General features: G+C 40.0%; 1 long non-coding RNA gene across 5 annotated transcripts in view; it reads left to right on the top strand.

Annotated features, from left to right (window-relative positions):
- The window catches only part of LOC145504124 (uncharacterized), a 382,163-nt gene that overhangs the window by 58,475 nt on the left and 299,278 nt on the right, over positions 1–24,410 (top strand). The window contains exon 3 of one of the 5 annotated variants that reach the window (XR_014052110.1): positions 21,137–21,222. The exons of the other annotated variants lie outside the window; for them this stretch is intronic. This is a non-coding gene — a long non-coding RNA (uncharacterized LOC145504124). The remainder of the gene's footprint in view (positions 1–21,136; positions 21,223–24,410) is intronic. 5 annotated transcript variants of the gene reach the window in all.

Here is a 24,410-nt window from a genome sequence, read left to right as displayed (position 1 = left end):
TTATTATGTTGAGGTATGTTTCTTCTATGCCTGCTTTCTGGAGAGTAAATGGTTGTTGAACTCTGTCAAAGGCTTTCTCTGCATCTATTGAGATAATCATATGGTTTTTATCTTTCAATTTGTTAATGTGGTGTATCACATTGATTGATTTGCAAATATTGAATAATCCTTGCATCCCTGGGATAAAGCCCACTTGGTCATGATGTATGACCTTTTGAATATATTGTTGGATTCTGTTTGCTAGAATTTTCTTGGGGATTTTTTCATCTATATTCATCAGTGATATTGGTCTGTAGTTTTCTTTTTTTTGTGTGGCATCTTTGTCTGGTTTTGGTATTAGGGTAATGGTGGCCTCATAGAATGAGTTTGGGAGTTCACTTTCCTTTGCAATTTTCTAGAAGAGTTTGAGAAGGATAGGTGTTAGCTCTTCTCTAAATTTTTGGTAGAACTCACCTGTGAAGCCATCTTGTCCTGGGCTTTTGTTTGTTGGAAGATTTCTGAATACAGTTTTGATTTCTGTGCTTGTGGTGGGTCTGTTAAGATTTTCTATTTCTTCCTGGTTCAGTTTTGGAAGGTTATACTTTTCTAATAATTTGTCCACTTCTTCCAAGTCATCCATTTTATTGGCATATAGTTGCTGATAGTAGTCTCTTATGATCCTTTGTATTTCTGTGTTGTCTGTTGTGATTTCTCTATTCTCACTTCTAATTTTGTTGATTTGATTCTTCTCCCTTTTTTCTTGATGAATCTGGCTAATGGTTTGTCAATTTTGTTTATCTTCTCAAGGAACCAGCTTTTAGTTTTGTTGATTTTTGCTATAGTCTCCTTTGTTTCTTTTTCATTTATTTCTGCCCTAATTTTTAAGATTTCTTTCCTTCTACTAACCTTGGGGTTCTTCATTTCTTCTCTTCCTAATTGCTGTAGGTGTAAAGATAGGTTATTTATTTGATGTTGCTCTTGTTTCTTGAGGTAAGCTTGTATTGCTATGAACCTTCCCCTTAGTACTGCTTTTACTGAATCCCATAGGTTTTAGGTTGTTGTGTTTTCATTTTCATTTGTTTCTATGCATATTTTGATTTCCTTTTTGATTTCTTCTGTGATTTTTTGGTTATTCAGAAGCATGTAGTTCAGCCTCCATATGTTTGTGTTTTTAATAGTTTTTATTCCCTGTAGTTGACATCTAATTTTACTGCATTGTAATCAGAAAAGATGCTTGAAATTATTTCAATTTTTTTGAATTTATCAACACTAGATTTATGGCCCAGGATGTGATCTATCCTGGAGAATATTCCGTGTGCACTTGAGAAAAAAGGTGAAATTCATTGTTTGGGGGTGAAATGTCATATGGATATCAATTAGGTCTAACTGATCCATAGCATCATTTAAAGTTTGTGTTTCCTTGCTAATTTTCTGTTTGGTTGATCTATCCATAGGTGTGAGTGGGGTATTAAAGTCCCCCACTATTATTGTGTTACTGTTAATTTCCCCTTTCATACTTGTTAGCATTTGCCTTACATATTGAGATGCTCCTATGTTGGGTGCATATATATTTATAACTGTTATATCTTCCTCTTGGATTGATCCTTTGATCTTTATGCAGTATCCTTCTTTGTCTCTTTTCACAGTCTATTTTATCTGATATGAATATTGCTATTTCTGCTTTCTTTAGTCTCCATTTGCATGAAATCTTTTTCCAGCCCTCCACTTTCAGTCTGTATGTGTTCCTTGGTTTGAGGTGGGTCTCTTGTAGACAGCAATTCAGCTAGTCTTTGTCTTTTGCTTGGGGGTATTCAACACATTTACATTTAAGGTAATTATTGACAAGTATAATGGTCATCTGAGTTAAATTCACCCATTCCAGTCCATTTTAGTTGTTTGATTCCTAAAATGTTGACGTTCACTCTTGCCATCTCCTGTTTGATCACTTCCAAGTTGCCTTGATTTATGGACCTAACATTCCAGGTTCCTATGAAATATTGCTCTTTACAGCATCAGACTTGTTTCCATCACCACTCACATCCACAAATGGGTATTGTTTTTGCTTTGGCTCCATCTCTCCATTCTTTCTGGAGTTATTTCTCCACTGATCTCCAGTAGCATATTGGGTACTTACCAACCTGGGGAGTTCATCTTTCAGTGTCCTATCTTTTTGCCTTTTCATACTGTTCATGGGGTTCTCAAGGCAGGAATACTGAAGTGGTTTGCCATTTCCTTCTCCAGTAGACCACATTTTGTCAGAACTCTCCACCATGACCCCTCCGTCTTGGGTGGCCCTACACGGCATGGTTCATAGTTTCTTTGAATTAGACAAGGCTGTGGCCATGCGATTAGATTGGTTAGTTTTCTGTGATGGTGCTCTTCAGTCTGTCTGCTCTCTAATGGAGAAGGATAAGAGGCTTGTGAAAGCTTCCTGATGGGATAGACTGACTAAGGGGGATACTGGGTCTTGTTCTGATGGGCAGGGTGATGCTCAGTAAATCTTTAATCCAATTTTCTGTTGATGGGTGGAGCTGTGTTCCCTCCTTGCTATTTACCTGGGTCCAAACTATGGTGGAGGTAATGAAGATAACGGTGACCTCCCTCAAAAGATCCCAGGCATGTACTGCTGTAGTCTGTGCCCCCAACCCTGCAACAGGCCACCACCGACCCATGCCTTCGCCAGAGACTCCTGGACACCCACAGGCAAGTCTCCTGTGGAGTCACTGTTCCTTTCTCCTGGGTCCCGGTGCACAAGGTTCTGTTGTCCCCTCCAAGAGTCTATTTCCCAGTCCTGTGTAAGTTCTCGCAGCTCTATAGTGGCGTTAATGGTGACCTCCTCCAGGAGGACTTATGCCATACCAACACCCAGAGCCCCTGTCCCTGCGCAGACCACTGCCAACCTGTACCTCTACAGTTCAGTTCAGTTCAGTCGCTCAGTTGTGTCCGACTCTTTGCGACCCCATGAATCACAACATGCCAGGCCACCCAGTCCATCACCAACTCCCAGAGTTTACCCAAACTCATGTCCATTGAGTCGGTGATGACATCTAGCCACCTCATCCTGTCGTCCCCTTCTCCTCCCGCCCCCAGTACTTCCCAGCATCACGGTCTTTTCCACTGAGTCAACTTTTCACAATGAGGTGGCCAAAGTATTGGAGTTTCAGCTTCAACATCAGTCCTTCCAATGAACACCCAGGACTAATCTCCTTTAGGATGGACTGGTTGGATGTCCTTGCAGTCCAAGGGACTCTCAAGAGTCTACTCCAACACCACAGTTCAAAAGCATCAGTTCTTTGGCACTCAGTTTTCTTCACAGTCCAACTCTCACATCCATACATGACTACTGGAAAAACCATAGCCTTGACTAGACGGACCTTTGTTGACAAAGTAATGTCTCTGTTTTTTTAATATGCTGTCTAGGTTGGCCATAACCTTCCTTCCAAGGAGTAAGCGTCTTTTAATTTCATGGCTGCAATAACCATCTGCAGTGATTTTGGAGCCCCCAAACATAAAGTCTGACACTGTTTCCACTGTTTCTCCATCTATTTCCCATGAAGTGATGGGACCAGATGCCATGATATTAGTTTTCTGAATGTTGAGCTTTAAGCCAACATTTTCATTCTCCTCTTTCACTTTCATCAAGAGGCTCTTTAGTTCTTCTTCAATTTCTTCCATAAGGGTGGTGTCATCTGTATATCTGAGGTTATTGATGTTTCTCCCGGCAATCTTGATTCCAGCTTGTGCTTCATCCAGCCCTGCATTTCTCATGATATACTCTGCATATAAGTTAAATAAGCAGGGTGACAATATACAGCCTTGACGTACTCCTTTTCCTATTTGGAACCAGTCTGTTGTTCTATGTCCAGTTCTAACTGTTGCTTCCTGACCTGCATACAGATTTCTCAAGAGACAGGTCAGGTGGTCTGGTATTCCCATCTCTTTCAGAATTTTCCACAGTTTATTGTGATCCACACAGTCAGTGGCTTTGGCATACTCAATAAAGCAGAAATAGATGTTTTTCTGGAACTCTCTTGCTTTTTTGATGATCCAGCAGATGTTGGCAATTTGATCTCTGGTTCCTCTGCCTTTTAAAACCAACTTGAACATTTGGAACTTCACGGTTCACGTATTACTGAAGCCTGGCTTGGAGAATTTTGAGCATTACTTTATTAGTGTGTGAGAGGAATGCAATTGTGTGGTAGTTTGAGCACTCTTTGGCATTACCTTTCTTTGGGATTGGAATGAAAACTGACCTTTTCCAGTCCTGTGGCGCCTGCTGAGTTTTCCAAATTTGCTGGCATATTGAGTGCTGAATTCTCGCAGCTTTTGCTTGTCTACAGACAAGCTTTTGATTTCTCCTTCATATTTGAATGAGATCCTTGCTAGGTATAGTAACCTGGGTTGTAGGTTTTTCTCTTTTATCACTTTAAGTATATGCTGCCAAAATCTTCTGGCCTGAAGCATTTCTACTGAAAGATCAGCTGTTATCCTTATGGGGATCCCATTGTGTGTTATTTGTTGCTTTTCCCTTGCTGCTTTTAATATTTACTCATTGTGTTTGATCTTCGTTAGTTAATATGTGTCTTGGTGTGTTTCACCTTGGGTTTATCATGTTTGGGACTCTCTGGGTTTCTTGGACTTGGGTGACTATTTCCTTCTCCATTTTAGGGACATTTTCAACTATTATCTCAAGTATTTTTTCATGTCCTTTATTTTTGTCTTCTTCTTGTGGGACACCTGTGATTCAAATTTGGGGCATTTAACATTGTCCCAGCAGTCTCTGAGGTTGTCCTCTTTTCTTTTATTGTTTTTTTCCTCTGCTTCATTTATTTCCACCATTCTATCTTCCACCTCACTTATCCTATCTTCTGCCTCAGTTATTCTACTGTTGTTTCCCTCCAGAGTGCTTTTGATCTCATTTATTGCATTATTCACTATTGACTGAACTTCTTTATTTCTTCTAGGTCCTTGTTAAACATTTCTTGCATCTTCTCAATGCTTGTCTCTAGTCTATTTATCTGTAACTCCATTTTGTTTTCAAGATTTTGGATCATCTGTACTATCATTATTCTGAATTCTTTTTCAGGTAGACTCTCTATCTCCTCCTCTTTGGTTTGGTGGGCATTTATCATGTTCCTTTACCTGCTGAATATTTCTCTACCTTTTCATTTTGTTTAGATTGCTGTGTTTGGGGTGCCCTTTCTATAGGCTGGAAGCTCATGGTTCCTCTTTATTGTGGAGTCTGCTCCTTGTGGGTGAGGTTGGACTAGTGGCTTGTCAAGGTTTGCTGGTTAGGCGAGCTTGTGTATGTGTTATGGTGGGTGGAGCTGGATCTCTTCTCTCTGAAGTGCAATTAAGTGTCCAGTAGTGAGTTTTGGGTTATCTATGGGTTTGGCATGGCTTTGGTCAACCTATCTTTTAATGATCAGGGTTGTGTTCCTGCTTTGCTGGAGAATTAGTGTATGTCTTGCTCTGGAACTTGTTGGCTCTTGGGTGGAACTTGGTTTCAGTGTAGGTATGGAGATTTTTGGGTGAACTGTTGTCTATTAATGTTCCCTGGAATCAGGAGCTCTCTGATGTTCTCAAGTTCTGGAGTTAAGCCTCCTGCCTCTGGCTTTTGGTCTTATACTTACAATAGCCTCAAGACTTCTCCATCCATACAGCACAGATGATAAAACATCTAGGTTAATGGTGAAACAATTCTCCACATCAAGGGACACCCAGAGAGGTTCACAGAGTTACATGGAGAAGAGAAGAGGGAGGAGGGAGATAGAGGTGACCTAGAGAAGAGTGGGAGTCAAAGGGGGGAGACCAATCTAGCCAGTAATCAGTTCCCTAAGTGTTCTCCATGGCCCAGAACACCCAGAGAGATTCACAGAGTTGAGTAGAAAAGAGAAGGTGGAGGGAGGAGATAAAGGTGACCTGAGGGAGAAAAGGGAGAGTGAAAAGGGTAGAGAACAGTCAAGCCGGTAATCACACCCCAAAGTGAAAATGGATACTGAAGATTAGATTCTTAAAGGTACAAAATTGATAACAAATACCAAAAAGCAAAGATTAAGAATCTAGAGTAGAGGTTAGACTCTCAAAAAAATAGTATTAAAAATACAAAACAGAATCAATTACAAAAATTATAAAAAATATATATATGAAATTTGCTTTAAAAATTGAATATTTTTTTGCAAGGTAATAGGACATTATAAAAATGAAAATTAAAGGAGTAATAAAGAACTTAAATTAAAAAAATTAAAAAGTGATAATAGTAAAAATATATCTAGGAATTTCTCTGGAGCTGTTGTGGGCAGTGTGGGGTCAGTTCAGTTTCAGATGGTCCCTTGCTCCAGCTTGTACTTGTTCTCAAGGTCTATAGGCCCCCTCCAATGCTTAGTCAATGTTAACTACAGGGTTTTAATCTGTTGCACCTGTCACTCCCAGAGCGGTTCCCTCTTCTTTGTTTATTTTGGCTTCCTCTTCTTGCAAGTCTCTTCAGTGTCTAATTGCCACCCTGACACAAGGGGGTGAAGGTAGTCACTTATTTAGGCTCACTTGTTCAGTTGTGTTGTGGGTAGAGAGGGACACTGCAAACATTGCTGGCGTGTGTGGGGAGTGCTCAGAGTGTATGGACCACACTGTGTTTGCCCCAGTTCAAGGTGGCGTGTGCTTCCTGAGTCTACACTGCTCAGACTCCAGGGTGCTCTGCAGGGGCACTGTCCAAAGCAGACCCTGCATTTTGTGCACTTCCCAGGTCTAAGCTTCTCGGGTTCTTGGGTACTCTGCTAGGGCACAGACTCTGTTGGGCATGCATTTTGTGCCCTTCTCAGGTCCGAGTAGCTCAGGCAACCAGGTGCTTGGTGAGCGCACCATCCCAGGTGGGCCGTGCATCTTAATCCCCTTCTCCTGGCCGGCTGCTAGGTTTCCCGGGTGCGCTGCAAGAGCACCTTCTCAGATGTACCGTGTGTCTCCTCTGGGGAGCTGATCTCAGGCTGTGCCCTCCTGGCAGATGTCAACTGTCCAGGATCCCAGGAAGACGAGGTTAGCAACTGGGAGCCTGCTCACAGTTTGGTGGATGATGCTGGTGTCTGGGTTCAAGATTGCAGCAGCCCCTTGCCTTCTGGCTCCAGCTGTAGCATGCCTGCCTCTCTGCCTCCAGTGGTGGGGGGTGGGGTGGGCCGGCTGTACACAGCTGGCTAGCTGTCCTTTGGTATTCACTCAGTCCTTTGTTCTGTGAGCAGGCCAGGCTACATGTTAGAGCCGTTCATGGGGAACTTCTCTCTCTTTTTTTCTCTCTGGCGATCCCACAGTTTGGGTTGCTATCTCATGTTAGCTCCCCCAGAATTGCCCTCAGGGCATTACCCTAAGTCCTTACCCTAGTCTTTACCCTAAGCACCAATTATGCAGCCGGCGCCTCCCTGTCCAGTCCCTGCTCTCTGGTAGAGGATGTGAGCGTCTGGGCTATTTCTCTTTCTCTGCTGGCAGTTGCTGTTAGGCGAATATTCTGTGGGTTTTATTTTTTCCTCCCGGTTAGGTTGCCCTCTGAGATCCCAAAACTCCACACAGACCCACCTGTGAGAGGGTTTCCTACTGTTTGGAAGCTTCTCCTCCTTCACGACTCCCTCCCCAGGACCGGTCTCCATCCCTAACTCTTTGTCTCTCTTTTTGTCTTTTATATTTTGTCCTACCTCCTTTTGAAGAGAATGGGCTGCCTTTCTGGGTGACTGGTGTCCTCTGCCAGCATTCAGAAGTTGTTTTGTGGAAGTTGCTCAGCATTCAAATGATCTTTTGGTGAATTTGTGGCAGAGAAAGTGGTTTCCCTGTCTTATTTCTCTGCCATCTTGGGACCCCTCCCGCCCCCGACAACTCCCATTCTTTTCTCCCAATCCCTAGAAACTGCCATTTTACTTTCTGTCTCTAGGAATTTGCCTTCTCTAGGTACCTCATCAAAATGAAGTCATGTAATATCTGTTTCTTTGTGATCAGCTTCTTATTTCACTTAGCATAATGTCTTTAAGTTTCATGCGTGTTGCAGTATGCGTCAGAATTTCCTTCTCCCTTAAGGCTGAATGATGTTCCACTGTGTGTGTGTACGCGTTTTCTGTTTATCCATTTGATGGACATTTGTGTTCTTTCTACCTTTTGACAGTTATGAATTATGCTGCCATGAACTTTGGTGGGCAAATATCTGTTAGAATCCTTGGTTTCAATTTGTTGAGTATAAGCCCAATTCCAAGAGTGGAATTATGAAACCATATGATAATTATATGTTTAATATTTTAAGGAACCACCATGTTCAATATTAGTTTTGAACATCAGATGGACTAGTGAATACTGCCTGGTTTTAATCTTCAAAGATGACACTTGTTTGGCAGAGGCTAAGAGTTTCAAGGGAAATTGAGGTTGGTACCTTTATGAATAGGTTAGTGGTATATAGAAGTGTTTGCTCCAGCACATTGAGCTTATTTTGATACTGTACTGGCTTTACCACAGTATATCTTTAAAGACAACCTATGCATACATAGTAATTACAAACCACATTCTTTGCTGTATATGTTAACTATGAAGTTCCTGCTTCATTATCTGTTTCCTTAGCTATGCATCCCTTTGTGTTAATAACCACTTATAAGCTCTTTAATTCCCTAAACATTTACAACCTAAATATTTTGCTGAGGTATGTCTCTTTTCTTATAGTCAGCATTGATGCTAAATGTCATTAGGAAACCTCAGTAAATATCAGTCCTGTGGACGTGAGACTTAACACAGTTACTCATGATGACTTTAAAAAAAGGCTCTTTTTTGCATAGTGACATTACTTTCATAAAGCACAATTGAACTCTTTTCTCTAAAGACCATCTATACGTGTTCAGCCAAATGTTTTTCTTCAGGCTTACATTATTAGTTCAGAGTATCTTTCCACAAGGTGGTGTCTCTAGAAATAGGAATACTAGCTGAAACCTACATCAGGAATTTAACTTAAATTTATTCTGATAGAACTACTGGACCACCAGTCAACCTACTACTTAATATTGATAAAAGAAAAAATAATAAGAGATGGAGAAGGATATAATTTTATTATGGGAGTTTCATTTTGGTAAAATCATAATAAAATTTTTAAGTGTTAGTTTTTAATTTTTCATCCTTTATTTTAGACAAATCCAAGGAAGACAGTTTGATGGAAGATGTATTATAGGAATATAAAAATATTTAAAAAGACAAGCTTTTAAGCCTCTTTGGGAAAACAAAAGCAAAGCCATATCTTCTAGGATTAAGGAAAATGGAAAATCCTTGGAAAATTATTAATAGATTGCTAAAATTTCCCACTAGAAATGGACACTCTCATCATGCTTTTATACCACATTCAGTATCTTCTCATCAGAGAAATTAAATGATATCAAAATCCTAGTTTCAATGTGTGTTTGAAGTTGGGCTGCTAAAGAAAACTTTTTCTGTAGCATGTTAAATAGGCCAAATTAGCACTTGTTTCATAGGTGCTCAATAAATGAAAGAAAATTCAAAATATATGTAGACATATAAATTTTCCCCCCAAAGTTTCCTTCTAGGAATACTCCATAATTATTGCTTTAGTGGGCAATTATTTGAAAGTCAGAAGATTTCAGAGAAAAGAAGCTTTAAGAATTTCACATTTATTTCTTATAATGAACAGGAATCTCCATAGTGACAGAGATTTGGTTTCCCAATTCCCAAGCTAATGCCTTCTTTCTCTCTATACATGCTTTCTCCCTTTTAGCATTACTACTGTGAAGAAAAAAGTAGGTGTTTTATTTTCCCTAAAAAACTCATATTGTTTTTCTAGATTGAAGAGCTATGATCAACTTTTGAAAGAAGTATCTAGGAGAAATAATCAGTGAATATATTCATTCATTTACAAACATTTATTGAATACAAATACATCCTAGGATCTATGAAATACACTGAAGGAACAATATTGATCAAAGATAGACACAGTGCTTCCTCTCCCAAAGTCTGAAGAGTAGTGGAGAGAAAAATTAATGAATGAATCATGCTAAATTACATATAATTACAAACTGAGATAAATCTTTGAAGGAAGGGAACATAGATTATTGAAAATATTTGACAAAGGAAGTTGATCAGGCTTGGGCAGCAAGAATGACTTCCCCAAGAAAATGATATGTGTACTGATGTCCAAAAGGTGAGTTGAATTTAACTAGGTGAAGGGAGATAGGATGAGGGAGGGTAAGGTAGGGGAAAGAGGTGTGACATGTAAACCCATGTATTAGGGAGGAAAAAAGATCATATACAATGGGATCAGAAGATGTTTTTCATTGTATTGTTTTGGATGAAAGCTGGATGAAAACTGGGCATGCTCATAATCTTAAAGGAAGGACTTAGGTGAGAGAGAGAGGTTGAACATATTGGAGAGACAGAAATAGTTGGAGCAAGGAAGTGAAAGATTGAGGAGGCATGAGATGATGAAAAAGGAGTATAGAATTGATTGTGAAGAAATGCAGGCATGGACAAAGAGAGGAAGATAGTTGAGACAGTTATTTATGCACTGGTGTTTAAGACAAAATCATCTGCTGAGGTTGAGGTTAGGGTTAGATTGGGAACTCGAGGTGAATGTTAATTGAGTATATGAGGGAGAAGACCAACAAAAAATTTAATAAATTGTGTTGAAGTTCCTATGAAATTGGATATAAGGTCTAGGGAAGTAAAGTGAAAGAAAGTGAAAGTATTAGTCACTCAGCTGTGTCCGACTCTTTGCGACCCCATGGACTGTATTCCACCAGGCTCCTCTGTCCATGAAATTCTCCAGGCAAGAATACTAGAGCGGTTTGCCATTTTCTTTTCCAGGGGATCTTCCAACCTAGAAATTGAACTTGGGTCACCTGCATTGCAGGCAGATTCTTTACTGTCTGAGCCACCAGGGCAGCCCCAATACATTCATGCATTTAGATAAAAACCGTTGACATCATGGAAATGACCAACACATACTATAGCATAAGATATGTTTAATGAAACTAGAATAATCTCAGTGTTGACATTAACAGAACATTAAGTTCAAATAACGTAATTATGAATCAAGGTCCCATCTCTTTAAGAATTTTTCACAGTATGTTGCGATCCACACAATCAAAGGCTTTAATGTAGCCAATGAAGCAGAAATCGATATTTTTCTGGAATTCTCTTGCTTGTTCTATGATCTAATGGATGTTGGCAATTTGATCTCTGGTTCCTCTGCCTTTTCTAAATCCAGCTTGTACATCTGAAAGCTCTTGGTTCACATACTGTTGAAGCCTAGCTTGAAGGATTTTGAGCATCACTTTGCTAGCATGTGAAATGAGTGCAACTGTGTGGTAGTTTCAACATTCTTTGGCATTGTGATGCTTCCTAAGGCCCATTTGACTTTGCACTCCAGGATGTCTGGCTCTAGGTGAGTGATCACACCATTGTTATCTGGGTTATTAAGCTCTTTTTTGTATAGTTCTGTGTATTCTTGAAGAATTATACAAAAAAAACTGTGGAAAATTATTAAAGAAATGGGAATACCAGACCACCTTACCTGTCTCCTGAGAAACCTGTGTGCAGGTCAAGAAGCTACAGTTAGAACCGGACATGAAACAACAGAATGGTTCTAATTTGGGAAAGGAGTACATCAAGGCTGCATCTTGTAACCCTGCTTATTTAACTTATATGCAGAGTACATCATATGAAATGCTGGGTTGGATGAAGCACAAGCTGGAATCAAGATTGCTGGGAGAAGTATCAATAACCTCAAATGTGTAAATGACACCATCCAGAAAGTGAAGAGAACTAAAGAGCCTCTTGATGAAGGTGAAAGAGGAGAGTGAAAAAGCTGGCTTAAAGCTCAACATTCAGAAAACTAAGATCATGGCATCTGGTCCCATCACTTCATGGCAAATAGATGGGGAAATAATGGAAACAGTGACAGACTTTATTTTGGAAGCTCCAAAATCACTGTGGATGGTGACTGCAGCCATGAAATTAAAAGACACTTTCTCCTTGGAAGAAAAGCTATGATCAACCTAGACAGCATACTAAAAAGCAGAGACATTCCTTTGCCAACAGAGGTCCATATAGTCAAAGCCATAGTTTTTCCAGTAGTCATGTATGGATGTGAGAGTTGGACCATAAAGAAGGCTGAGTGCTGAAGCACTGAGCACTTTCAAACTGTGGTGTTGGAGAAGTCTCTTGAGAGTTCCTTGGACCGTATGGAAATCAAGCCAATCAATCCTAAAGAAGATCAACCCTGAATTTTCATTAGAAGGACTGATGCTGAAGCTGAAGCTCCAATACTTTGGCTACCTGATGTGAAGAGCCGACTCATTAGAAAAGACCGTGATGCTGGAAAAGATTGAAGGCAGGAGGAGAAGGGGACTACAGAGGATGAGATGGTTGGATGGTTGGCATCACCGACTGGATGGACATGAGTTTGAGCAAGCTCCGGGAGATTAGTGAATGACAGGAAGCCTGGCGTGCTGCAGTCAATGGGGTTGTAAAGAGTCAGACATGACTGAGCGACTGAACAACAACAACAATGAATCAAGAACACAGTCAAATATACTTCATATCAAATATGATAAAAAATAATTAGAAAAAAGGAAAAGGTGGCAAAGTTCAGAGATATTTATAATGTAATGGAATATATAGATGGAAAGAGAAAAGAGCTGAGGCTAAGGAAGAAAACTGATTCTGCTTCTTACCAGAAGGAAAATTAAGAAGGAAATTAATTAAGGATAAAGGGAACCTCTGATTGTTTCAGTATTGGTTACTTGATGATATTTCAGAGGCTTTGCCCAGTAGGATCTGATAACTTCTTGTAATAAACATGATGTCATGTAATGATTTTTGTCACCAAGTATAAATGTGTAACTGGAGGTTTCCCTCTCACCCCCAAGCCGTTCTCCAATGCCAGCTGGATGTCGTACAATTCATTTCAGTTCTGACACTACCTCTCCAGAGATAGCATCAGATTCCACAGGTTAAGGGCTCAGTCCTACATGACTGCCCTTTATTTCAGATACTAATTGCAAGTCAAGGTTGTTACTTGGGCTTCTGACTGACTGGCTGTAAATCAGAGATTCCCATAACTCCCTCCTTGAGTTTGATTAATTTGCTAGAGTGTCTCATAGAACTCAGGAAACCTGTTTACTCACTAGATTACTAGTTTATTACAAAGGATACAAATCAACGGCTAAGTGAAAAGACACACAGAGTGAGGTCCGGAGCAAAGGAACTTCTATCTGCATTGATTTTGGGGCCTGACACATTGACACGTGGAAGCATTCTGGTTCACTTACTTGGGAACTCTCTGAGCCCTGTCCTTCTAGTTTTATTACATACATGTGATTGATTAAAATGCTGACCATTGGTATTATACTCAACCTCCAGTTTCTTTCCCCTCCCTAGAGATCTGGAGATGGAACTGAAAATTCCAGACTTCTAATCCCGTGGTTGGTTCTCCTGGCAACCAGCCCCCAACCTCAGGTGCTTCCCCAAAATCACTTCATTAACTCAAGAGTGGTTGAAAGGGGTATATTAACGATTATTGACAAATTTATCATATAGGAAATGCCAAGGATTTTAGGAGCTTTATGCCTGAAACAGGGTTGAAAACCAAATATATATTGCTTATTATAAACCACAGTATCATACTCTTTGTTTTTTTCTTCTGACACTTGGAAAAACATGCATTTATATTAGTTCTCTTTTCTACCAAATTCAGTTAAAAGCGAAGAGCATCAATAACATCTGAATAACACAGATGTGCTTGTGAAGTCCTTTCTTCTATTGAGACACTGTGGATGGGGAAGTTGTCTATTCATTTATTGTTATCGTTACTGTTGTTGTTTTATCTTTGCTGTTCAGTTGCTCTGTTGTGTCCAACTGTTTGCAACCCCATGTACTGCAGCACACCAGGCTTCCCTGTCCTTCACTGTCTCCTGGAGCTTGTTCAAACTCATGTCCATTGAGTCGGTGATGCCAATCCAACCATCTCATCTTCTGTTGTTCTCTTCTCCTCCTGCCTTCAATCTTTTCCAGCATCAGGGTCTTTTCCAATTTTATCTTACTAATCATATAATCATACTCTTCAAAAAAGTTTGAATTTCTTAGAGCATTTGCTTTTCCTAACTATGGTGCTTGGTGATATATAATTTATTTATTTATTTAAAGAAGATGCTAGCTACGTCTATGCCTAGGTGGCTGGAGCTGGTCACCTTGAAACAGAATTTTTTCCTTCAGATATTAGTCACTTGAGTACTCTGCCAGGTTATGAAACATAAAGTGAGTAGACACCCGTGACTCTGGAGAAAGGGTGTAACAGACTTTTTGTGGCTTGACAAAGATCCTTCTTTCCAGATTCCATGGTCTGCTGGTGGGGCTGGCTTAACAGGTGTGGAACCAGGATGGTCACACAGGATCCCCACATTGGGGTATGATGTTCTGTTGTTGTAGCTATGAAATTCTTAATGATTTTATCTTAGAATTTGTTTATTTGTAAGTGAAGGATATTGACACAACGGTGCATACGTTGGGCGCCTGGGGCCTCAGCTCTCTCCTGGTCCCTCTTACTTCCACCTCCCCAGGATAGGTTCTTGGCTCTCTGCTTCTAGTTTTGCACACCCTCTCTGCCTGTGTTCCATGATTACCGCTGTCCTCTGCTTGAGCTGGCAATCAGGTTGGGTTGGTGGGGGGGAGGTTGGAAGGTGCCATACATAGCATTCTGCCACCCCTTTTGGCCCTAGTAGTGGCTTGTGAACAAACACGGAGGTTTAGGGTCAGTGTATGCTTGTGGCATCATAAGGCAAGGGAAGGTGGTGACCATCCTTGGACCAGCAATTCCATTGCATTCTTGGCAGCTGAGTAAGTGATGGAGAGTCTTTTTTCCACCCCTCCAGGTACTGCGTGTATCCTGGCAGGGTAGTTGTGGACCTTTGGTAGTTGCCTGTCCTCCGTGGGTTGGAGCAGTGGGGCCTTTGGAGAGGAAGACGACTTCTCTGCCCCTGGTGGTAGTATGGCAATGGTGCCTGCTGGGAAACAGATCCCAGTAGCTGGTAGCCATGTGTGCCACCACAAAGGGGTCCCTGGGCACATGTGGAGGTTTGCCCTTGCCCTGTGGTTATCCTCATGCCTAATAGTGAACACCATTGAACACCGAATAAAACCTACCATGAGATGATGAAAGGGACTGTGGAAGAAAGGAAAAGTTTGATATTGTAATATGTTTACTGACCCTTTTCCCTGTTTTCAGAACAAAAGATCCCACATTTTTATTTTGAACGGGGTTTTGTAAATTATGTAGCTGGCCTCGTCCACAGGGCTTATTACTGCGTGGTGATGGTTTAGTCACTAAGTCGTGTCCTACTCTTGTGATCCCATGGATTGTAGCCCGCCAGGTTCCTCTGTCCATGGGATTTCCCAGGCAAGAATACTGGAGTGGGTTGTCATTTCCTCCTCCAGAGTATCTTCCTGACCAGGGATTGAACCTATGTCACCTGGTTGGCAGGCAGTCTCCTGCGTTGCAGGTGAATTCATTATTGTCTGAGCCACCAGGGAAGTTCTATCATTGGATAGTTGGAGGTCAATGAGTCTTCTGGGAAGGAAGGGCTTGAGACCTCTCTGATGCTTATTGTCATGCTTTGCAAAAAAAAAAAAAAGACAGCATCTGTGTAGGAAATTAAAGAGCTATGAATTTACATTCAAGTGTGAAGTTATGCAGGCACTAAGATGGAAAGGATTTTGTTGCTGCAGGTCAGAGACAAAATTGTGAAGACCTGGTTTTCTACAGTGACATCTTGTGGTAGTGAAAGAAACAACAGCTGTGCTGACCCAAAGAGGTTTTCTTGTTTTCTCCAGCAGCAGGCATTTAGAGTGAGTAAACCTCTGGGCTTAGAGAGGGAAAGGGTAGGTCCCAAGAAGGAGATAATGGACTTTCTATTAATGAAGGCAGGTGAGACGAATGAGTCAGTGGAAAAATATAAGATGTGATCAAACATGCATTCCAAGCCCAGGATATGGGCCATGTTGGTTTCTTTGCTATGGAATTATGTTTTGATTAAACGCTATAGATATTAAAATAGAGGAATATTTAAGTTTTCCTCTTGGTTATGGAGATTCATTATTTCAGGAGAGATTATGAATATCAACTTATAGTAAATCTTTTATAACTTTATGGCCAGATATTGACTCATAGTAATATTGTTCAAATATTTATTAAGTAATAAATATTTATGGATTTTGGCACTGCCCTAGGCTAAGCATGTGTAGCAGGTGTCTTACTTGTCACTTAAGTTCATTGTAAAATTTCTTGAGTTTTAACTTAAGGGATTGCAAGGAAATAAAAACATGAAATTCCACCTTATGTATTTAGTAGCATGTATCAGGTTAGATGTTGGGATTCAGTAGCAATGCAGACATTTATGCTTGCTGTTTTCATGAAGCTTACAATCTAGTGGGTGCAGATATTCAACAAACACTTGCACAGATGCTTAACTTCAATTGTGCTGAGTGCTCCAAAGGAGAAGCATAAGAGTGCTGTGAGGTAATAATACGAGGATGTAGCCTGGTCCCTGAGGAAGAGACATTTAAACTGAGGCTCAGAGGATGAGTAGGAGGCATATAAGAAAGAGTAGGGGATAAAAGGGGATAGGGAGGAAAATATTTCAGAGGGAGCGGCATATTTGATGGTTGAATACAAGGAATAGAAAGCTGGTTTGGGGGCCAAGGCTCAGTAATTAAAGGGGACAGTGGTTAGCAATGAAGCTGGGAAGGAGGCTGGGACCAAATTATCCAGGACCTTGAAGGTAATGGTCAAGATTTACCCTCTTAACCCCCAAACAATGTGCAGATATTGAAGCATTTTAAACAGTTACACTCAGATATTTTTTTTCCTTTGTCTTAAAAAAATTCTCTCTGGCTTCAGTGATTAAAGCAGATTGTTCCCACTTGAGAGAATAAACACAAAGCATGGTTTGAACATACAGGATTTTTGGAATTAATTGATAGAACCAGGTACATCAGCAAGTAATGATCAAGCGAAGATGTTTTTCAAGTTCTACAAGATATAGGAGGTCTATATTCTGTGGGTCTACCATCAAACTAAATTTTAGTTTTTTGTTACCATGCAGAAGTAAAAGGAGTAATTTCCTCTTTTTTTCAATTCTATCACTGTCTGATAAAATATGATGTACATGGTGGACAAAGCTTGGCATATTTATAACTTCCAATAAATTGGTAGATTAAGCCACATTGTTAGTAGCTAAGTAAATAGATTTAGATTTAAAGGATACTTTGATCATGGTTTTCTTTTTGGTTGGAAAGAGGATTTTAGGTAGGAAGGATTTATTTTTTTCAGAATTCTTAGAAATGGCAGACTTCTTAATTAATAACAAGTAATTAATATTATTACTACTAGCTCTACTGTTGTTACTGAATTGTGCTCAGCTCCTCTGTCCATGGAATTCTCCAGGCCAGAATACTGCAGTGGGTAGCCTTTCCCTTCTCCAGGGGATTTTCCCAACCCAGGGATTGAACCCCAGTCTCCTGCACTGCAGGTGGATCCTTTACTGTCTGAGACACCAGGGAAGCCCAAGTATACTGGAGTGGGTAGCCTATCCTTTCTCCAGGGGATCTTCCTGACCCAGAAATCAAACTGGGGTCTCCTGCATTGCAGGCAGATTCTTTACTAGCTGAGCTACCAGAGAAGCCTACATACATATTTATGTTTATATATATATATATATCTTCTTTATTCATTCATCTGTTGATGAACACTTAGGTTGCTCCCATATCTTGGCTATTGTAAATAATACTGCTATGAACATTGAAATGCATATATCTTTCTGAATTAATGTTTTCATTTTCTTAGGATATATACCTGGAAGTGGAATTGCTGGGTCATATGGTAACTCTATTTTTTGTTTTTTTGAGGAAACTTCATAGTGTTTTCCATATTAGTTATGCCAATTTAGATTCCCATCAACAGTGTAACAGGGTTCTCTTTTCTCTACATTTATTATTTGTGTTCTTTTTGATGATAGCCATTCTGATGGGTGTGAGGTAGTATCTCATTGTGGCTTTGATTTGCATTTCTCTGATGCTTTACAATACTGAGCATCTTTTCACGTGCCTGTTGGCTATCCCTATGTCTTCTTTAGAAAAATATTCAGGTCTTCTGCCCACTTTTTAATGATTTTTAAAAAACTTTTAATTTTATATTGGGGTATAACTGATTAACAGTGTTGTGATAGATTCAGGTGAACAATGAAGGGAGTCAGTCATACATATACATTTATTCATTCTCTCCCAAACTCCCCTCCCTTCCAGGCTGCCATATAATGTTGAGCAGAGTTCCATGTGCTATGCAGTAGGTCCTTGTTGGTTATCCATTTTAAATATAGCAGTGTGTACATGTCCATCTCAAGCTCCCTAACTATCCCTTTCCCACATTCTTTCATCATTCTCTAAGTCTGTAAGTCTGTTTTGTAAGTAAGCTCATTTTTATCATTTCTTTTTAGATTCCACATATGAGATGAATGACTTTTTTTTGACGTTGAGTTGGATGTTGTTGTTGTTCAGTCACTCAGTCATGTTCGACTCTTTGCGACCCCGTGGACTGCAGCATGCCAGACTTCCTTGCCCTTCACTATCTCCTGGAGCTTACTCAAACTCATGTTCATTGAGTCAATGATACTATCTCATCCTCTGTCACCCCCTTCTTCTCCTGTCCTCAATTTTTCCCAGCATCAGAGTCTTTTCCAATGAGTTGGCTCTTCGTATCAAGTGGCCAAAGTATTGGAGCTTCAGCTTCAGTATCAGTCCTTCCAGTGAATATTCAGTGCTGGTTTCCCTTAGAATTGACTGGTTTGATCTCCTTGCTCTCCAAGCGACTCTCAAGAGTCTTCTCCAGCACCATAGTTCAAAAGCATCAATTCTCCAGTGCTCAGCCTTCTTTTTGGTCCAACTCTCACATCTGTATGTGACTACTGGAAACACCATAGCTTTAACTATACGTACTGTTGTAGGCAAAGTGATGTCTCTGTGTGTGAGTGAGTGGGAGTCTCCGGCAGAGGCATGCATTGACAGTGGCCTGCCTCGGGGTCAGGGACACTGATAGCAGCAGTCCTGTGAGGCACAGCATGCTGGTATAAGTCCTTTTGGAGGAGGTTGCCATAACCCCTACCATAGTTTGGCCTAGGCCAAAACTACTGGGAAGGAACACAGCCCCACCTATCAACAGAAAATTGGATTAAAGATTTACTGAGCATGGCCTTGCCCACCACAGCAAGATCCAGTTTTCCCCAAAACCAGTCCCTTCCATCAGGAAACTTGCATAAGCCTCTTATCCTCATCCATCAAAGGACAGACAGGATGAAAACCACAAACACAGAAAATGAACTAAAATGATCATATGAATCACAGCTTTGTGTAACTTAATGAAACCATGAGCCATGACGTGTAGGGCCACCCAAGAGAGATGGGTCATGGTGGAGAGTTCTGACAAAATGTCGTCCACTGGAGAAGGAAATAGCAAACCACTTCAGCATTCTTGCCTTGAGAACCCCATGAACAGTATGAGTTATATGAGTTATTTATATATTTTGGAGATTAACCCCTTGTCAGTCATATCATTTGCAAATATTTATTTTTTTCTATTCTATAGGTTATCTTTTTGCTTTGTTGGTGGTTTCCTTTACTGTGAAAAACCTTTCAAGTTTAATTAAGTTCCATTTGGTTATTTTGCTTTTGTTTCCTTTGCTTCAGGAAACAGATTTGAAAAAAAAATATTGCTACAATTTATGTCAAAGAGTGTTTCCTCTATGGTTTCCTTTAAGAGTTTTATTGTTTCCAGTCTTACATTTAGGTCTTTAATCCATTTTGAGTTTATTTTTGTATATGGTGTTAGAAAATGGTCTAATTTCATTCTTTTACATGTGACTTCAGTTTCCCAACACCATTTATTGAAGAGACTCTTTTTCGTCCTTGTATGTTCTTGCCTTCTTTGTCACAGATTAATTTGACTCTAAGTGTGAAGAGATGCAAGTTCAAACCCTGAGTCAGGAAGTTCCCCTGGAGAAGGAAATGACAACCCATTCCAGTATTCTTGCCTGGGAAATCCCACAGGCTGAGGAGCCTGGCGGGCTACAGTCCATGGGGTTACAAAGAGTCAGACATGACTTAGTGGCTGGTGGTGGTGGTTTAGTTGCTAAGTCGTGCCTGACTCAAACCCTGCATTTTCTACACTGCAGGTGGATTCTTTACCACTGAGCCACCAGGGATTCCCCAGTGACTAAACAACACCACCACCAACAGTAACTATTCCCTACTTTATTTCTCTTAAAAATTTCTGTTGTTATTTAGACATTCAGAATTGTGCATGCAACATAAACACATTGCTTAATATGTTATCTTAAACCAAGCACCTGTGTAACCACTACCCAAATCAAAAAATAAAATTGATTCCAGCCAACTCCCTGTGTACCCCTTCCTGATTATTACCCTCATCAACGATACTGACTAGCCTGACTTTTAAATAGCATTTTAATAACTGAGATATGCTTCACCCAACATAAAATTCATTATTTTTAAGTGTACACTTCAGCTGTTTTTAGTATATTTACGATATTGTGCAACACTGGAGGAGAGGGCATGGCAACCCACTCCAGTATTCTTGTCTGGAGAATCTCATGGACAGAGGAGCCTGGCAGGCTACAGTCCATAGGGTCACAAAGAGTTGGACACGACCAAAGTGACTTAGCATGCATGCATGCATGCAACCATCACCACTAATTCCAGAACCTTCCCATTTCCCTCCTTACTCACCCCCCCAAATCATGTACTTATTAGCAGTTAGTCCTGATTCCTTCCTTCCCACATTTTCTGGCAACCACTAACCTACTTTTCATCTCAGTGAATTTACCCATTGTGGACATTTCATGTAAATGTTATCAAATAATAAGTCATCTTCTGTGTTTAGATTCCTTCACTTAGAATGTGTCAATACTTTCTTTTTATGGCTGAATAAGTATTCCATTGTATGAATATACCACATTTTGTTCGACTCTTTATCAGTTGATATATATTTAGGTTGTTTCCACTTTTTGGCTATTATGAATAATAATATTATGAACAAATTTTTGTGTGAACATGTTTTTGATTTTCTCAGGTACATTCTCAGGAGTGGAATTGCTAGGACATTTTTTACCCATCCCTGTAATGTTTAGTAGAGAGTCTGGGACAGAGAAAGTATCAGTAAGTAAATAATTGTTCAATTGAATTAAAGTAGATGACTGTCATGGGCTATGGCCAGGTGTTGGAGTAGGTCATTGGGAGGACACAGTTGACTTGGGAGCTAGATTCCTTATCCTGTCCTCTATCCTTTGGATGTACAAGCCACCTACAAACCTATTTTTATACTAGCAGCCGCTTCAAGGATGTAGCCTTGAGAGAATCAAGTGTTTTTGAAACCCTCTGCCTAGTATACACGACTGAACCCACTGAGGCCTCTATAAAACTTTCAAGGTTCTGGTGGGAAGGTACGAAGATTTACTTGGAGCCATCAAAGACAAGCCTCATAAGTAAGTACCCCTGACATGAAACCCACCACCTAACCAATTTGGTGTGGCTGATTCTTTGGTCCCTTCCTCCCCTTCATGTATGGGTGTGACGAAGGCCAGTTTCGAATTTCCCCCCAGGACTCCCAAGGTTGTGAACCAATACCAGGTCTATTCATAGAAACACTCTGGGAGAGAATAATGGGAAAATTCTTATGTTTTTTGACAATGTTCAAGGTAAAGAAAGGTGGCAAACCTAGGCCACAGAAAAGGGAGGTTGAACAGCTGCTGGTGAGGCCTCCCAGGTGGCTCAGTGGTGAAGAATCTGCCTGCAATGTAGGAGACATGGGTTCGATCCCTGGGTTAGGATGATTCCCTGGAGAAGGAAATGGCAACCCACTCCAGTATTCTTACTTGGAGAATCCCATGGACAGAGGAGCCTGGCAGGCTACATACAGTCCATGGGGTCTCAAAAGAGATGGACATGACAGCGATGAAACAACAACTGCTGGTTCAACAAAGATTTTGGAGCATGGAGCTCGAACACAGTGTTGTTGTTGAAGGCATTTTGACGGCGGAATTACTGCTTATGGGGAAATGTCTAGCACTGACATCTGACTTGGCCTTTTTGGCAGGACTTGGGTAAAATTCCAGGAGTGCTTTCTTTAGGGCCTGGGGACCTGGTGAACCTCATTCTTTTCAGGTTGCTGATTATTATGATCACTATGGGCACTTGCTTGTCAAGAATAGAAAGCAGAAAATAGTAGACTGAATGTTCTATGTTCACAGAAAAATCTTTTTTTTTCTGTGTTCTTCTCATATATTTTTTGATGTTTAGTATGACTTTCAAATAGAACCGATTTTCCCCCAATAGTTTTAATTTCACCATCAGTAAGTCCAATTTTCTCAGACCAGGATCTGAGACAATAATAGGCTGAAGCAACACAGACAAAATGATGCATACAATTGACCATCTCAGTTCCACAATTATGAGGTTTGTCTTAATGTTCTTTTTAGAGCAGAGCTCCTTAACCTTTGGTTCATAAAATGAGTGACAGAGAGTTCAAGAAACCCTGGAAATTGTGTGCATAATTATACATACATGTTTGGAAAGAAAGAGTTTATTGCTTTTTACAGATTCTCAAAGATATTTATGAACACGAGTGAAAGACTGCATCTCTATTGTCAAAGGAATCACATTTCTTCATTAATTTAATAAACATATATTGAGACTGTAATGTGGGACAGGCACCATTTTGAGGCTGAAATACAGCTGTGAACCAGACATAGATTCGTCTTTTGCTGAACTTACATACCAAAGAGAGCCACATTTCACAAGAAATGTCATGGAAATCAGTTAGAGAAAATACAATGAAAGCAAAATGCTCAGATTCTAATCTCAGATTATACATATGTTACCCAAGAATATACAGTGGAAAAGTCAGTCTCAGGGTTCTTATTTATGTTGAGTCAAATATCTGGACAGCTGACCTAATTTTTCACTCTCCACTAGATTCTTTACACATTGTAGACATAACTGCGGTGTCTTGAATGATTTAGTTTCCTCGTTTTAAATCGTCTTTCGGCTTTGAGACTGGTTGAATGCTCTAAAATGACTCATTTTGGTACAAGGCAGTTCTCCTGTGGTTGGAACCTGACCATTTGCAGAAAGAAGCCCCTTCCCCACTGTGAGGGTCTTTGTTCTTTCCTTTGCTCATAATTGCCCTGAGTCCTGCCGGTCAGGTTACCATTAACTGCCACCAGAGGGAGCTGTCGTATCAGGCAAATGATCTTTGTAGAGATTGAAGGAGTAATTTCCCTGACTTGTAGCCATCCATTTGCTTAGCTATAATAGGTAATAATTGTTGATTTCCTGCAATTTCAAAGTGTAATATTTTATCTTGGCTATGTTCCCTGATTTCTCTTGCAGTATTCAGACATGTTTTTCTTTTTTTAAAAAATTAAGGATGTTAATTTTGTTTTGATAATTTCCTGACATCCTTTAAGATTAGTTGAGAAATCCTGGAGTGTTGCAAATCAATACCAATAATTACTAGTGTAGGTGTATGAATGTTGATGACAGGTGCTTTATACAACCTTAATAAGAAATGACATGATTTAAATTCTCCTTACACTGGGAACCATTTAGTGGTTTTCTGTTGTCTTGAGATAAATTGCAGAAATCAGGTATTGAAACCTAACTCAAGTTTTACTAATGTTTATATAGTGGAAACTCTGCCTAGGAAAATTAGTGTTATTTTTAACACCGTATCAGAAAGCTTACAGTTTATCTGAATAGCTACCTAGGTATGATTGCCTATCATCTGTCTCTTTCTATCCAAAATCTACCTGTCTTAACTTCTACTGCTCTGTAATCACTATTAATGGAAGACTTTTTTCATGAAAAAATATTATTTCTAAAAGCACCTACTAAATTATTCACTTTTTAATTGCCAATATTGGATGTAGAATCAGGATCTTAACCAAAGGCTAATAAAAGACTAAGCAGATCTGTAAGTGATATGTTATAGTTATTATTTTACTTATACTATCATTAATTTAAGATATGACCCACCTAGATAGAACCTTTCCTCTCCCTGTATTCTTTTCTTCTAGCTTCATTGTCCTTCTCTGTTTTCAAGAATGATGTCTCAGCATGTGTATTGTCATATGTGAAACAGAGCACCATTCCATGTTCGATGCATGTGACAAGGGCTCGGGGCCGGGGCAGTGGGATGATCCAGAGGGATGGGAGGGGGAGGGAGGTGGGTGGGGGGTTCGGGAAGGGGAACACATGTAAACCCATGGCTGATTCTTGTCAATGTATGGCAAAAACTATTACAATATTGTAAAGTAATTAGCCCCCAAGTAAAATAAATAAATTTA

The sequence above is a fragment of the Giraffa tippelskirchi genome, chromosome 1 (genome assembly GCF_054371585.1).
Source record: "Giraffa tippelskirchi isolate mGirTip1 chromosome 1, T2T-mGirTip1v1.2.pri, whole genome shotgun sequence".
Classification (NCBI taxonomy): Eukaryota; Metazoa; Chordata; class Mammalia; order Artiodactyla; family Giraffidae; genus Giraffa; species Giraffa tippelskirchi.
This window is presented reverse-complemented; position numbering and strand designations above follow the sequence as displayed.